We start from the raw sequence: 15,107 nt of genomic DNA, 5'->3' as shown, positions 1-15,107 counted from the left end.
AGAGAGTTCCAGCAAAACATATACTTCTGCTTTATTGACTGTGCCAAAGATTTTGACAGCATGGATCACAATAAACTGTGGAAAATTCTTCAAGAGGTGGGAATACCAGACCACCTGACCTACTTCCTGAGAAATCTGTATGTAGGTCAGGAAGCAATAGTTAGAACTGGACATGGAACAAAAGACTGGTTCTAAATTTGGAAAGGAGTACCTCAAGGCTATACATTGTCACCCTGCTTATTTAACTTATATGCAGAGTATATCATGAGAAATGCTGGGCTGGATGAAGCACAAGCTGGAATCAAGACGGCTGGGAGAAATATCAATCACCTCAGATATGCAGATGGCACCACCCTTATGGCAGAAATCGAAGAAGAACTAAAAGCTTGCTTAAAAGTCAACATTCAGGAAACTAAGATATGGCATCCAGTCCCATCACTTCATGGCAAATAGATGGGGAAGCAATGGGAACAGTGAGAAACTTTATTTTCTTGGGCTCCAGAATCACTGCAGATGGTGACTGCAGCCACGGAATTAAAGGACACTTGCTCCCTGGAAAGTTATGACCAACCTAGACAGCATATTAAAAACAGCAGAGACATTACTCCACCAACAAAGATGTGTCTAGTTAAAGCTATGGTTTTTCTAGTATGTATGGATGTGAGAGTTGGACTATGAAGAAAGCTGAACACCAAAGAATTGATGCTTTTGAACTGTGGTGTTGGAGAAGACTCTTGAGAGTCCCTTGGACTGCAAGGAGATCCAACCAGTCCATCCTAAAGGAGATCAGTCCTGAATATTCGTTGGAAGGACTGATGCTGAAGCTGAAATACTCCAATATTTTGAAAAGCTCCAATACTTTGGCCACCTGATGTGAAGAACTGACTCATTTGAAAAGACCCTGATGCTGGGAAAGATTGGAAGCAGGAGGAGAAGGGGAAGACAGAGGATCAGATGGTTGGATGGCATCACCAACTTGATGCACATAAGTTTGAGCAAGCCCCAAGGGTTAGTGATGGACAGGGAAGCCTGGCGTGCTGCAGTCCATGGGGTCTCACGGAGTCAGACACGACTGACTGAACTGAACTGAATGTCCTTCTTATTTGAATGATATTTTCACCATCAGGCCAAGTAATATATAATGTTCCTTTTCTTTAATTCTTAAAAATAATTTTTCTTTACTCAAATTATTGGATTTCCCTGGTGGCTCAGATGGTAAAGAATCTGCCTGCAATGCTGGAGACCCAGGTTTGATCCCTGGGTTGGGAAGATCCCCTGAAGAAGGGAAAAGCTACCCACTCCAGTATTCTTGGCTGGAGAATCCCCATGGACAGAGGAGCCTGGTGTGCTACAGTCCATGGGAGTCACAAAGGCTCAAACACAACTGAGCGATTTTCACTTCACTTCATTCAGTTATTGATACAGGTCCTATTATGTGTACTAGGTATAAAGTTTATATTCTTGTGAGGGAGATAGACTTTAAAAATAAGCAAATAAATATGACTGTAAAATATAAATGCAATAAAGGAAAATAATTGTTTTCATGAGAGAAAAAAGGGGATAAACTTTTTATATGTGAGTGTGTCAAGGATGGCCTCTCTGAGAGAGATAAAAAACAGGTGCAAGGTTAGACTCATCCAGGATGAGAAGAGGGACCAAAGTAATAAAGTATGTAAAAGATCCTGAAGCAAGAAAGACTTTGGTGGGTTCAAGGAATATCACAAAGATCAGTGTAAATGGAATAAATGAGAAAATGGTACAAGATGAGGCTGGAGAGCAGGCCGGTGTCCAGATTGGAATGATTGAAGAGTCAATAGAGAAGCTGAGGTCGACTCAGGTAGAGAAGCTGAGATAGTGAATTGAATGCAGGATTGAATTTCTCCACTTCCTCCTGAAATCCATTGTAAAATGACAAACAGAGAATGACTCTTTTATCAAAGACATAAACCCCCAAGAACAAAGAAAGATGCAAAAATTTTAAAGTCTGAAAGCATGTGAGCAAGTTGTATTTGATTTATCAACTCTGAGAAAGTCTGCAGTGGGGGAAGCCGAGAAATTACCCAATTTACCAAGTCACCTCTAGGCATGGAGTAAAGGTGAGGCTAAAAACAGAAGGACTGGTTGAAAGTCCATCAAGAATCACTGAGATTCTGTACCAGTCAGGAAGTGATTCAATACAGAGAATTAGATGCCTCAAAACTGTTGAGAAAATTAGAACAACGCAGTTCAGAGAAAGCCACGGCTACTTTTCAGACTTGCAGTCAGTCCTTTAGAAAACCGAGAAGCTTCAGAAACTTCAGAAAACTGCCAAGGATGATCACAGCTGTCTGAATCACAAAGCAGGTGGTTTTCAAGAAAATACTCCGAGGCAACTATAAAATCTCATGTTTGCTGAAGTCCACAAAATTGCCTACAACTGCTAGAGGTCAATGATGTGGTTTCTACCTTTCTTATACCTCCCAGTCTTGCAGGCATGTCTCTTATTGGAAGACATGAATCCAGAAGTTGGCCAGCAAATAATTCTAGGAATGTAGTTCCTGGGCTTCTAGCTCCTGCAGTACAAGCAAGATTTCAAAAGGGTCATAATGGCAGGGGGAACAAAAGAGTACCAAAGCTGAGTTGCTCCATCTCTTCAACATGGAGCCCCTCCCAGACCCCATTCCCCACATGTGCAACTGAGCAACCACCCTTCTCTCCTGTAGGCAGAAGATGAAGGCTAGGACAAATGGTCTTTTGCCGCTGATGCTCAGTCACATCCAACTCTTGGCAACGCCACAGACTGTAGTCCACCAGGCTCCTCCGACCATGGGATTTCCCAGGCAAGAATACTGAAGTGGGTTGCCATTTCCTCCACCAGAGGATATTCCTGACCCAGGAACTGAACCCATATCTCTTACGTTGCAGGATATCCTTTATTGCTGTGCACCAAGGAAGCCTGGTGGTCTCTTGACTGGAGCACTAGACTCAGCTGATGGCTGGGAGATCATTCTTAAGCCTGGAAGGTTAGAAAAAATGAACACATTAAATGTTGAGAACCAATCCCCAGACCTTTTCTCCCATTTAACCCCACGTTTAAGCTCCCAGGCCAGATTTTATAAAAGCCTTCCCTAGAAAACCTGACTAGCCCAAAAGATAAGGCCACAGAAAGCTCATATTAAGAATTTCTCCCTGTGGCGGATTCATTTTGATATTTGGCAAAACTAATACAATTATGTAAAGTTTAAAAATAAAATAAAATTAGAAAAAAAAAAAAAAGAATTTCTCCAGAAAAAGTGCCCCACATAAGCAAACAAAACCATGTAAGACAGAAGTTACAAAGGGAAGAGAAAAGTGTCAGAGACAAAAAGTAGCATCAATTAGCCTCGGAGAGTTAAAGAGGATATAGTTTTTATTGAAAAATATGTTAGCAGATCCAAAAAAGTTCTGCTTTTAGAAGTTTCTTGGTAGAAATTTTAGAAGACAGTTTAAAAAATATCTCAGAAGTTACAGTAAAAAGGCAAAGAGGTTTAAAAAAATAAAAGGAGAGAAAATATAGAGGATGATTCAAATAATAGAGAACCGAAGAAATTTTTTTAAAAAGAGAGAGAAGAAATTAGAGTGGGGATAGTTGAAGATAATGTACCAGAAATGAAAGACGCTGTACTTAACACAATGACTGAATACGGGCCGGGATACATCAGAACACTGGGGACAAAATCTTACAAATCTTTAAAGAGGAAACCAACACAGGACTTGGATTGGTAAGCTTCTTCTATAAAGAGTCAGGTAAAAAAATGTTTTAAGACACTGCAGGCCATACAATCTCTGTCAAAACTATGCAACTTTGCAGCTACAGTGTAACAGCAGATATAGATGATATGCAAATAAATATGCATGGCTATGTTTCAATAAAACTGTTAAAAACAAGCAGTATGGGGACATTCCTGGGGGCCCAGCTATTAAAAATCCATGTTTCCACTGCAAGAGGCGCTCATTCTATCCCTGGTCAGGGAAGCAGGATTCTGAATGCTGCCAAAAAAAAAAAAAAAGGAATCAATAATGAATCAAAAATCAAAATGGCATCAGACTTTGCAATCAATAGATGGAAGACTTTGTTCATTCACTTAGCTATGTCTGACTCTTTGCAATCCCGTGGACTGCAACACACTAGGCTTCCCTGTCCTTCGCCATCTCCTGGAACTTACTCAAACTCATGTCCATTGAGTCAGTGATGCCATCCAGCCATCTCATCCTCTGTCATCCCCTTCTCCTCCTGCCTTCAATCTTTCTCAGCCTCAGAGTCTTTTCCAATGAGTCAGCTCTTCACATCAAGTAGCCAAAGGATTGGAGTTTCAGCTTCAGCATCAGTCCTTCCAATGAATGTTCAGGACTGATTTCCTTTGGGATGGACTTGTTAGATCTCCTTGCAGTCCAACAAGTCCAACTTGTAGTCTCGAGTCTTCTCCAACACCACAGTTCAAAAGCAGCAATCCTTCGGCACTCAGCTTTCTTGAGTAAGTTTGACTAGATGGACCTTTTTTGGCAAAGAAATGTGTTTCTGCTTTATAATACACTGACTAGATTTGTCATAGCTTTTGTTCCAAGGAGCAAGCATCTTTTAATTTCATGGCTGCAGTCACCGTCCACAGTGATTCTGGAGCCCAAGGAAACAAAGTCTTTCACTATTTCCATTGTTTCCCCATCTATATGCCATGAAGTAATGGGACTGGATGCCATGATCTTAGTTTTTTGAATGTTGAGTTTTAAGCCAGCTTTCTCACTCTCTTCTTTCAAGCTCATCTAGAGGCTCTTTAGTCCCTCTTGGCTTTTTGCCATAAGGATGGTGTCCTCTGCATCTGAAGACTGGATAACAATTTTTCAACGTTGGTAAAATTTTGAAGGAAAAGTATTTTTCATGTAGAATTCTATTTGTAGACAAATTATCAAATAAAGTGAGAGGAGAATAAGGTCTCAAAAATGTTATTTCCCGCTGACCACTTATCCAGAAGCTAACCAACAGTGGACTTCATCAAAATGAGAAAGAAAGTCAATAAAGAAAAAGACGTAGGATCCTGAATCCAGGAATTAATTTCTTAGATCTCAAATTATGGTAAGGCAAAATACCAAGCCTGCAAGTCATACAGCACAAAGGGAACCCATTCCAGACTGGAGCAGGTCACAGGTTTTGATAGAAGAAGCTTCACAAAGATGTAATTGAGAGAATATCAATTATGGTTATAAGGACACACCTCACCATAAAACTATCCAAATAAACAAAATGACTTATTAACTCCAAAAGGAACAGAAAGCTGTGCAGGAAGAAATGTAATCATTGATCACTGTATGCTCAAATCTGATTCTCAGAATCTCAGACTCATAATAAGCATTGATCCTATCCAATTATGATAGAGGAAATAAAGGCAAAAATTAAAATACAGCCTAATTAAATTAAAAGCTTTAAACAGCAAAAGAAACCATAGACAAAACAAAAAGACAATCTACTGAATGGGAGAAAATATTTGTAAATAATGTGACTGATAAGAGATTAATATCAACATATATAAACAGTGGATGCAACTCAACATCAAAAAATAAAATAAAATAAAAACCCAATTAAAAAATGCACAGAACTGAATAGGCATTTTTACAAAGAGAGAATGCAGATGGCCAGCATGCACATGAAAAGATGCTCCACATTGCTAATCATCAGGGAAATGCAAATCAAAAGCACAATGAGATATCACCTCACACCTGTGAGAATGGCCATCATCCAAGAACACAAATAACAAATGTCGAGGATCTGGAGAAAAAGGAACTGTTGTACACTGTTGCTGGGAAGGTAAATTGGTGTAGCCACTGTGGAAAATGGCATGGTGGTGTCTCATGAAGCTAAAAATAGACCACCATTGTCCATTTGCTAAATCCTGTCCAACTCTTTGCAACCCCACGGACTACAGCATGCCAGTCTCCTCTGTCCTCATCTATCTCCTGGAGTTTGTTCAAACTCATGTCCATTGAATCAGAGATGCTATCTAACCATCTCATCCTTTCCTATCCCCTTCTTTTTTTCTTCAGTCTTTGCCAGCATCAGGGTCTTTTCCAATGAGTCAGCTCTTTGCATCAGGTATTGGAGCTTCAGCTTTCATACCAATCCTGACAATGAATATTCAGAACTGATTTCCTTTAGGATTGATTGGTTTCATCTCCTTTCTGTCCTAGAGACTCTCAAGAGTCCTCTAGCACCATAATTCTAAAGCATCAGTTTTTTGACACTCAGCTTTCTTTATGGTTCAGTTCTCACATCCATACATAACTACCAGAAAAATCATAGCTTTGACTATTCAGACCTTCATTGGCAAAGTGCTGTCTCTGCTTTTTAATATGTTATCTAAGTTAGTTATAGCTTTCCTTCCATGTAGCAAGTGTCTTTTAATTTCATGGCTACAATCACTGTCTGCAGTGATTTTGGAGCCCAAGAAAAGAAAATCTGTCACTGCTTCCACTTTCCCTTTTTATTTGCCATGAAGTAATGAGACCAATGGAGAAGGAAATGGCAACCCACTCCAGTGTTCTTGCCTGGAGAATCCCAGGGATGGGGGAGCCTGGTGGGCTGCCGTCTATGGGGTCACACGGAGTCAGACACGACTGAAGTGACTTAGCAATAGCAGTGGCAGCAGTGAGACCAAATGCCATGATCTTAGTTTTTTGAATGTTGAGTTTCAAAACAGCTTTTTCACTCTCTTCTTTCGCCTTCATCAAGAGGCCCTTTGCTTTCTGCTATTAGGGTAGTATCATCTGCATATCTGAAGCTGTTGATATTTCTCCCAGCAATCTTGATTCCAGCTTGTGCTTCATCCAGCCTGGCATTTCCCATGATGTACTGTGCATATAAGTTAAATAAGCAGAGTGACAATATACAATGATGTGCTCCTTTCCTAGTTTTGAATCAATCAGTAGTCTGGTTCTAACTGTTGCTTCTTGACTCACATACAGGTTTCTCAGGAGACAGATAAGGATGTCTGGTACTCATGTCTTTAAGAATTTTGTTGTAATCCACACAGTCAAAGGTTTTAGCATAGTCAGTGAAACAGAAGTGGATATTTTTATGAAATTCCTTTGCTTTCTTCAAGATCCAATGAATGTTGGCAATTTGATCTCTGGTTCCTCTGCCATTTCTATATCTAGTTTGTACCTCTGAAAGTTCTTGGTTCACGTACTACTGAAGCCTAGCTTCAAGGAATTTGAGCATAACCTTGCTAGCATATGAAATGAGTGCAAGTGTACAGTAATTTCAACATTCCTTGGCATTGCCCTTCTTTGGGATTGGAATGAAAACTGATCTTTACGGTCGTGTGGCTACTGCAAATTTTCCAAATTTGCCGGTATATCAAGTGCAGCACTTTAACAACATCATCTTTTAGGATTTGAAATAGCTCAACTTAAATTCCATCACCTCCACTAGCTTATATCATAGTAATGGTTCCTAAGGCCCACTTGAATTCACACTCCAGGATCTCTGGCCCTAGTGCATGACCACACCATTGTGTTTATCAAGATCATTAAGACTTTTTTGTCTAACTCTTCTATGTGTTCTTGCCATCTCTTCTTATTCTCTTCTGCTTCTGTAAGATCCTTACCATTTCTGTCCTTTATGTGCCCATCCTTGCATGAAATAGTCCCTTGATGTCTTCAATTTTCTTGGAAATATCTCTAGTCTTTCCAACTTTATTGTCTTCCTCTATTTCTTTGCATTGTTCATTTAAGAAGACCTTCTTATCTGTCCTTTCTATTTTCTAAAATTCTGTATACAGTGAGCTATATGTTTCCCTTTCTCTCTTGATTTTTGTTTCTCTTCTCTTCTCGGATGTTTGTAAAGCCTCCTAAGACAGTCACTTTGCCTTCTTACATTTCTTTTTCTTTGTGATGGTTTTGGTCACTAAATTCTGTACAATTTCATGAACCTCTGTCCATAATTACTCAGGCAGTTTGCCTACCAGATCTAATACCTTGAATCTATTCTTTACCTTCACTGTATAATCATAAGGGATTTTATTTAGGTCACATCTGACTGGCCTAGTGGTTTTCCCTGCTTTCTTTAGTTTAAGCCTGAACCTTGCAATGTGGAGATCATGATCTGAGTCAGCCAGCTCTAGGTCTTGCTTTTGCTGACTATATAGAGTATCTCCATCTTTGGCTGCAAAGAGCATAATCAGATTTCAGTATTGACCATTTGGTGATGTCCATGTATAGAGTTGTCTCTCATGTTGTTTTGGAAGAGGGTATTTTCTATGACCAGTGTGTTCTCTTGACAAAATTCTGTTAGCCCTGCTTCATTTTGTACTCCAAGGCCAAACTTGCCTGTTACTCCAGGTATCACTTGACTTCTACTTTTGCATTCCAATAGAAGGTCTTATAGGTCTTCATAGAACCAGTCAACTTCAGCTTCTTTGGCATCAATAGTTGGGACATAGATTTAGATTACTGTGATGAGAATCGTTTGCCTTGGAAAAGAACTATTTTCTGTCATTTTTGAAGTTGCAACCAAGTACTACCTGTCAGACTCTTTTGATGACTATGAAGGCTATTCCGTTTCTTCTAAGAGATTCTTGCCCACAGTAGTAGATATAATGGTCATCTGAATTAAATTCACCCATTCCCATCCATTTTTAGCTCACTGATTCCTAAGACTTTGATGTTCAATCTTGCCATCTCCTGCTTGACCATGTCAAATTTGCCCTGATTCATGGACCTAACATTCCAGGTTCCTATGCATTATTGTTCTTTACAACATTGGACTTTATTTTCACCCCAGGTGGCACAGTGATTAAGAATCCCCCTGTCAAAGCATGAGATGCAAGAGACAGGGGTTCAATTCCCTGAGTCGGGAAGATCCTCTGGAGAAGAAAATGGCAAACTGCTCCAGTATTCTTGCCTGGAATGCTCCATGAACAGAGGAAACTCATAGGCTACAGTCCATGGGGTCTCAAAAAGTCGGAGATGACTGAGTGTGTGAGCACACACATGCACACACCCTGTGACCCAGCAATTCCACTCTTAAGTGTTTATCAGGAGGATATCAGAACTTTATCAGCATAAGTTCTGCAAAGACTTTACTCAAATATACCGAGCAGCCTTGCTCACGATAGCACCAAAGGGGAAACAACTCAATGTCAACAGATAAACGGACAAACCATGATTTGTTTGACCAGGGGTTCACTGGAGAAAGAGAACAAATCATCACTTCCTTGACATAAGAGAACTACCATATAATCCAGCAATTCCAGTTCTGGGTATATATCTGAAAAAAGACACTAATTTGAAAAAATAAATGTACCCTGATGTTCATAGCAGAATTATTCACAATTGCCAAGATGTGGAAGCAGCCTAAGTAGACACCATCATCAACAGATGAAGTAGACACCTTCATCAATAGATGAAGGGATAAAGAATATGGAGTATATTTGTACTATTTCAGTCATAAAAAGAATAAAATTTTGCCATTTGCAGCATCACATGGATGGATTTATAGTTCATTACTCTAAGGGAAATAATGCAAAGCAAGAGAAATACTGTATGAAATCACATGTGGAGAATCTAAAAAAATACAACAAATGTGAATATAGCAAAAAAAAGGAAAAAAAGCAGACTCATAGGTACAGAGGACAAAACAGTGGGAGACAGGGGCAATATAAGGATGGGGGAATGGGAGGTACAAACTATTGGGTCTAAGATAGGTTCAAGGATGTATTGTACAACACAAGGGGTCTAGCCAATATTTTGCAATGGCTGTAAATGGAAAGTAACCTTTAAAAATAGTATATTTTTTTAATTTTTGATAAATACTTAAATTTTTTTTAAATGATAATAGAACTATGTGTATAGAAGAGATGGAGGAAAGAGACCACAGTGTGTGGGAGAGGTGGGTATTTGTGCAAAAGAGAACTAAAATTGTCTCTCACACTGTAAAATCAAACAATATGTAAAGCTGCAAAAGTTGTGTCACAGTATTCTGCATTAAGGGTGACAAGAGTCATTTAACAATTCTTTTGTAAGGAAATTTGGAAAACTCAGCAGTGGCCACAGGACTGGAAAAGGTCAGTTTTCATTCCAATCCCAAAGAAAAGCAATGCCAAAGAACGTTCAAACTACTGCACAATTGCACTCATCTCACACGCTAGCAAAGTAATGTTCAAAATTCTCCAAGTGAGGTTTTAACAGTATGTGAACCGAGAACTCACAGATGTTCAAGTTGGATTTAGAAAAGGCAGAGGAACTAGAAATTAAATTGGCCAACATCCACTAGATCAGTGAAAAAGCAAGAGAGTGCCAGAAAAACATCTACTTCTGCTTTATTGACTATGCCAAAGCCTTTGACAGTGTGGATCAGAGCAAACTGTGGAAAATTCTTAAAGAGCTGGGAATACCAGACCACCTGACCTGCCTCCTGACAAATCTGTATGCAGGTCAAGAAGCAACAGTTAGAACCAGACATAGAACAATGAACTGGTTCATAATTGGGAAAGGAGTACATTAAGGTTGTATATTGTCACCCTGCTTATTTAACTTATATGCAGAGTATATCATACAAAATGCCAGGCTGGATGAAGCACAAGCTGCAATCAATAACCTCAGATATGCAGATGACACCACCCTTATGGCAGAAAGTGAAGAAGAACTAAAGAGCCTCTTGATGAAAGTGAAAGAGGAGAGTGAAAAAGCTCACTTAAAACTCGACATTCAGAAAACTAAGATCATGGCATTCAATCCCATCACTTCATGGTAAGTAGATGGTGAAACAATGGAAACAGTGAGAAACTTTATTTTCTTGGGCTCCAAAATCACTGCAGATGGTGACTGCAGCCATGAAATTAAAACATGCTTGCTCCTTGGAAGAAAAGCTATGACCAACCTAGACAGCATATTAAAAAGTAGAGACATTACTTTACCAACAAAGGTTTGTCTAGTCAAAGCTATGGTTTTTCCAGTAGTCATGGATGTGAGAGTTGGACTATAAAGAAAGCTGAGTGTCAAATAATTGATGCTTTTGAGCTGTGGTGTTGGAGAAGACTCTTGAGAGTCTCTTGTACTACAAGGAGATTCAACCAGTCCATCCTAAAGGAAATCAGTTCTGAATATTGATTGGAAGGACAGATGCTGAAGCTGAAACTCCAATACTTTGGCCACCTGATGTGAAGAACTGACTCATTTGAAAAGACCCTGATGCTGGGAAAGATTGAAGGCAGGAGAAGAAGGGGAAGACAGAGGATGCGATGGTTGGATGGAATCACTGACTCAATGGACATGAGTTTGAGTAAGCTCCAGGAGTTGGTGGACCGGGAAGCCTGGCATGCTGCAGTCCATGGGGTTGCAAAGTTGGACACAACTCAGCAACTGAACTGAACTGATGGAACAGTGTGACCCTTTTAAACTCTGAGTGTGTATAAAAATTTGGTTTTCTAAGTTAATTTTGGAGTTTTGCCAGTGGCTCAGACGGTAAAGAATGCACCTGCAGTGCAGGAGACCCAGGTCCAATCCCTGGGTCAGGAAGATCTTCTGGAGATGAGAATGGGAACAGACTCCAGTATTTTTGCCTGGAGAATTGCATGGACAGAAGAGCCTGATGAGCTACAGTTCATGGGGTTGCGAATGATAGAACACAACTGAGCAACTAACACTTTCACTACTTCTTTCAATTTAATTTTTAAGAATAATGGCTATATTTCATGCATCTTCAGCATTCGCTGGATCAGTCTGAGGAGTGGGTCAGCGCCTTGCAGTGGGGATGCCACAGCCCCAATATCTGCTCGAAGTAAAGAGTTGCTTTATCGAATGCATCTCTTTTATCACAGAGGAAATCTATCTTTACAACCAAAGTAGACATTTCCTTAGGTTGCATTCACCAAGGTGGGGTTACGTGCTCATGACATAAGTACAAATGGTGAAGGAAATGAGAATCTAATCTTTGATGTCTAGAGTGGGAGGCAAATTCTGACACTGGGCAAGTGGGAGTCTGCATAGGCAATCAGCAGCAAGTCTCACTCACTTTGAGTGGCTCAGTACATCCATCCACCACCATACCCCACAGAGGGCACAGCAGTGCCATTGGACATAGCCATACTAGCAGAAGTAGCAGCAATGCCTACCAAAGATTCAGTTCAGCCACTCAGTCACATCCGACTGTTTGTGACCCCATGGACCACAGCACGCCAGGCCTCCCTGTCCATCACCAGCTTCCAGGGTTTACTCAAACTCATGTCTATTGAGTCAGTGATGCCATCCAACCATCTCATCCTCTGTTGACCCCTTCTCCTCCCATCTTCAATCTTTCCCAGCATCAGGGTCTTTTCCAGTGAGTCAGCTCTTCGCATCAGGTGGCCAAAGTATTGGAGTTTCAGCTTCAGCATCAGTCCTTCCAATCAATAATCAGGACCAATTTCCAACTTTCACATCCATGTATGACTATTGGAGAAACCATATCCTTGACTAGATGGACCATTTTTGGCAAAGTAATGGCTCTGTTTTTTAATAAGCTGTCTAGGTTGGTCATCAGAGAAAGCAATGGCAACCCACTCCAGTACTCTTGCCTAGAAAATCCCATGGACGGAGGGGTCTGGTGGGCTGCAGTCCATGGGGTCGCTAGGAGTCGGACACGACTGAGCGACTTCACTTTATTTTTTCACTTTCATGCATTGGAGAAGGAAATGGCAACCCACTCCAGTGTTCTTGCCTGGAGAATCCAGGGACGGGGGAGCCTGGTGGGCTGCTGGCTATGGGGTCGCACAGAGTCGGACACAACTGAAGCGACTTAGCAGTAGCAGCAGCAGGTTGGTCATTACTTTTCTTCCTAGGAGCAAGCGTCTTTTAATTTCATGACTACAGTGACCATCTGAAGTGATTTTGGAGCCCCCCCAAAATAAAGTCTGTCACTGTTTCCACTGTTTCCCCATCTATTTGCCATGAAGTAATGAGACCAGATGCTATGATCTTAGTTTTCTGAATGTTGAGTTTTAAGACAACTTTTTCACTCTCCTCTTCACTTTCATCAAGAGGCTCTTCAGTTCTTCTTTGCTTTCTGCCATAAGGGTGGTGTCATCTGCCTATCTGAAGTTATTGATATTTCTCCCGGCAATCTTGATTCCAGCTCATGCTTCATCCAGTCCAGCATTTCTGGTAACAGTATCCATATCAAAGGTGGTGCCAAGTGGAAGCCTCAATGCTGCCAGCAGACACAATAGTGTCTAACAGAGATTGCCGAGTCCAGCACAGAGACAGTCTACAGTTGCACTGTTTGATATGGTCACCAGGATCCACAAATGGATCTTAAACAAAAATTAATTAAAATTTAAAATTTATCCAGTGATTTGTCAATTACAAATAAAGTTTCCATACCCCAGCAGTTGTACCTATGGAGGATTTCAGGTCCTGAGTTTCTACTCTTGCCACGGAAATATCTAAACCAAAAGTTCTGGGCCCTAAGCTGTGACCTGGGGTGACTTACATCATAGATCTGGCAACACCTGTTAGAAAAGACACAGCAGTGATAATGGGTCACAATACCCTTACTGAGATCAAGCCCAGAGTCTTTGGAGTGGGAGCACTGACTCCAAGACCCTAGGCTGCCAGAGAACTAACCCTAGCAAGTATCAAATAGTGAGAACTCACACAAAGGAAACCACTTGAATACAAGACCTGACATCACCCAACCACCAATAGCACCCTGTGCTGGATGCCTCATCTAAGCAACAAACAAAACAAAAATACATACCCAGTCATCAACAGACAGGATTACCACCTCACTCACCCTTGCCCATCAGAGGAAAAGCAAACAAACAAAAACTCAGCACAAATCTCACCCTATACGAAACTTACACAAACCACTGGACCAACCTCAGGAGGGCAGAAACCAAAAGGGAGAAAGAATCCAACCTTGAAGCCTGGGAAAGGAGAATGCAAACACAGGAAGTTAAAAAAAAAAAAATGAAAAGGCAGAAAAATATTACACAAATGAAGGAACAAACTAAAAACACAGACGTCCCAATAATTGAAGAGGAAATAGGCAACCTACCTGAAAAAGAATTCAGAATAATGATAGTAAAGATGATCAAAAACCTTGAAAACAAAATGGAGAAAATGCAAAAATCAATTAACAAAGACCTAGAAGAATTAAAGAATAAACATACAGAGACAAATGACACAATTACTGAAATTAAAAATACTCTAGAAGGAATCAATAGCAGAATATCTGAAGCAGAAGAACGAATCAGTGAGCTGGAAGAGAAAATGGTGGAAATAACTTCTGAAGAGAAGAATAAAGTAAAAAGATTGAAAAGAACTGAGGATAGTCTTAGAGACCTCTGGGACAATATCAAACACACCAACATTCAAATTATAGGGGTCCCAGAAGAAGAAGAGAAAAAGAAAAGGTATGAGAAAAATTTTGAAGAGATTAGAGTTGAAAATTTCCCCAACATGGAAAAGGAAATAGTCAAGTCCAAGAGGCACAAAGAGTCCCATACAGGATAAACACAAGGAGAAACACCAAGACACATGCTAATCAAACTAACAAAGACTAAACACAAAGAAAGAATATTAAAAGCAGTAAGGGAGAAGCAACAAGCAACATACAAAGGAAATCCTATATACTTAAAAGCTGATCTTTCAGCAGAAACTTCACAGGCCAGAAGGGAATGGCAGATATATTTGAAGTATTGAAAGGGAAAAATCTACAACCAAGATTACTGTACCTAGCAAGGATCTCATTCAAAATTGATGGAGAAATCAAAAGCTTTTCAGACAAGCAAAAGTTAAGAGAATTCAGTATGACCAAACCAGCTTTACAACAAATGTTAAAGGGACTTACATAGTCAAGAAATACAAGAGAAGAAAAAATATCTACAAAATCAACCCCAAACAATTTAAAAAATGGCAATAGGAACTATATATCAATAATTGCTTTAAGTGTAAATGGATTAAATGCTCCAACCAAAAGACACAGACTGGCTGAATGGATACAAAAGCAAGACCCATACCTATGCTGTCTACAAGAAACCCACTTCAGACCTAAAGACATCTATAGTCTGAAAGTGAAAAGATGGAAAAATGTATTCCATGTAAATGGGAAGAGAAAG

Source organism: Bos taurus, chromosome 12 (assembly GCF_002263795.3).
Source record: "Bos taurus isolate L1 Dominette 01449 registration number 42190680 breed Hereford chromosome 12, ARS-UCD2.0, whole genome shotgun sequence".
NCBI lineage: Eukaryota > Metazoa > Chordata > Mammalia > Artiodactyla > Bovidae > Bos > Bos taurus.
This window is presented reverse-complemented; position numbering follows the sequence as displayed.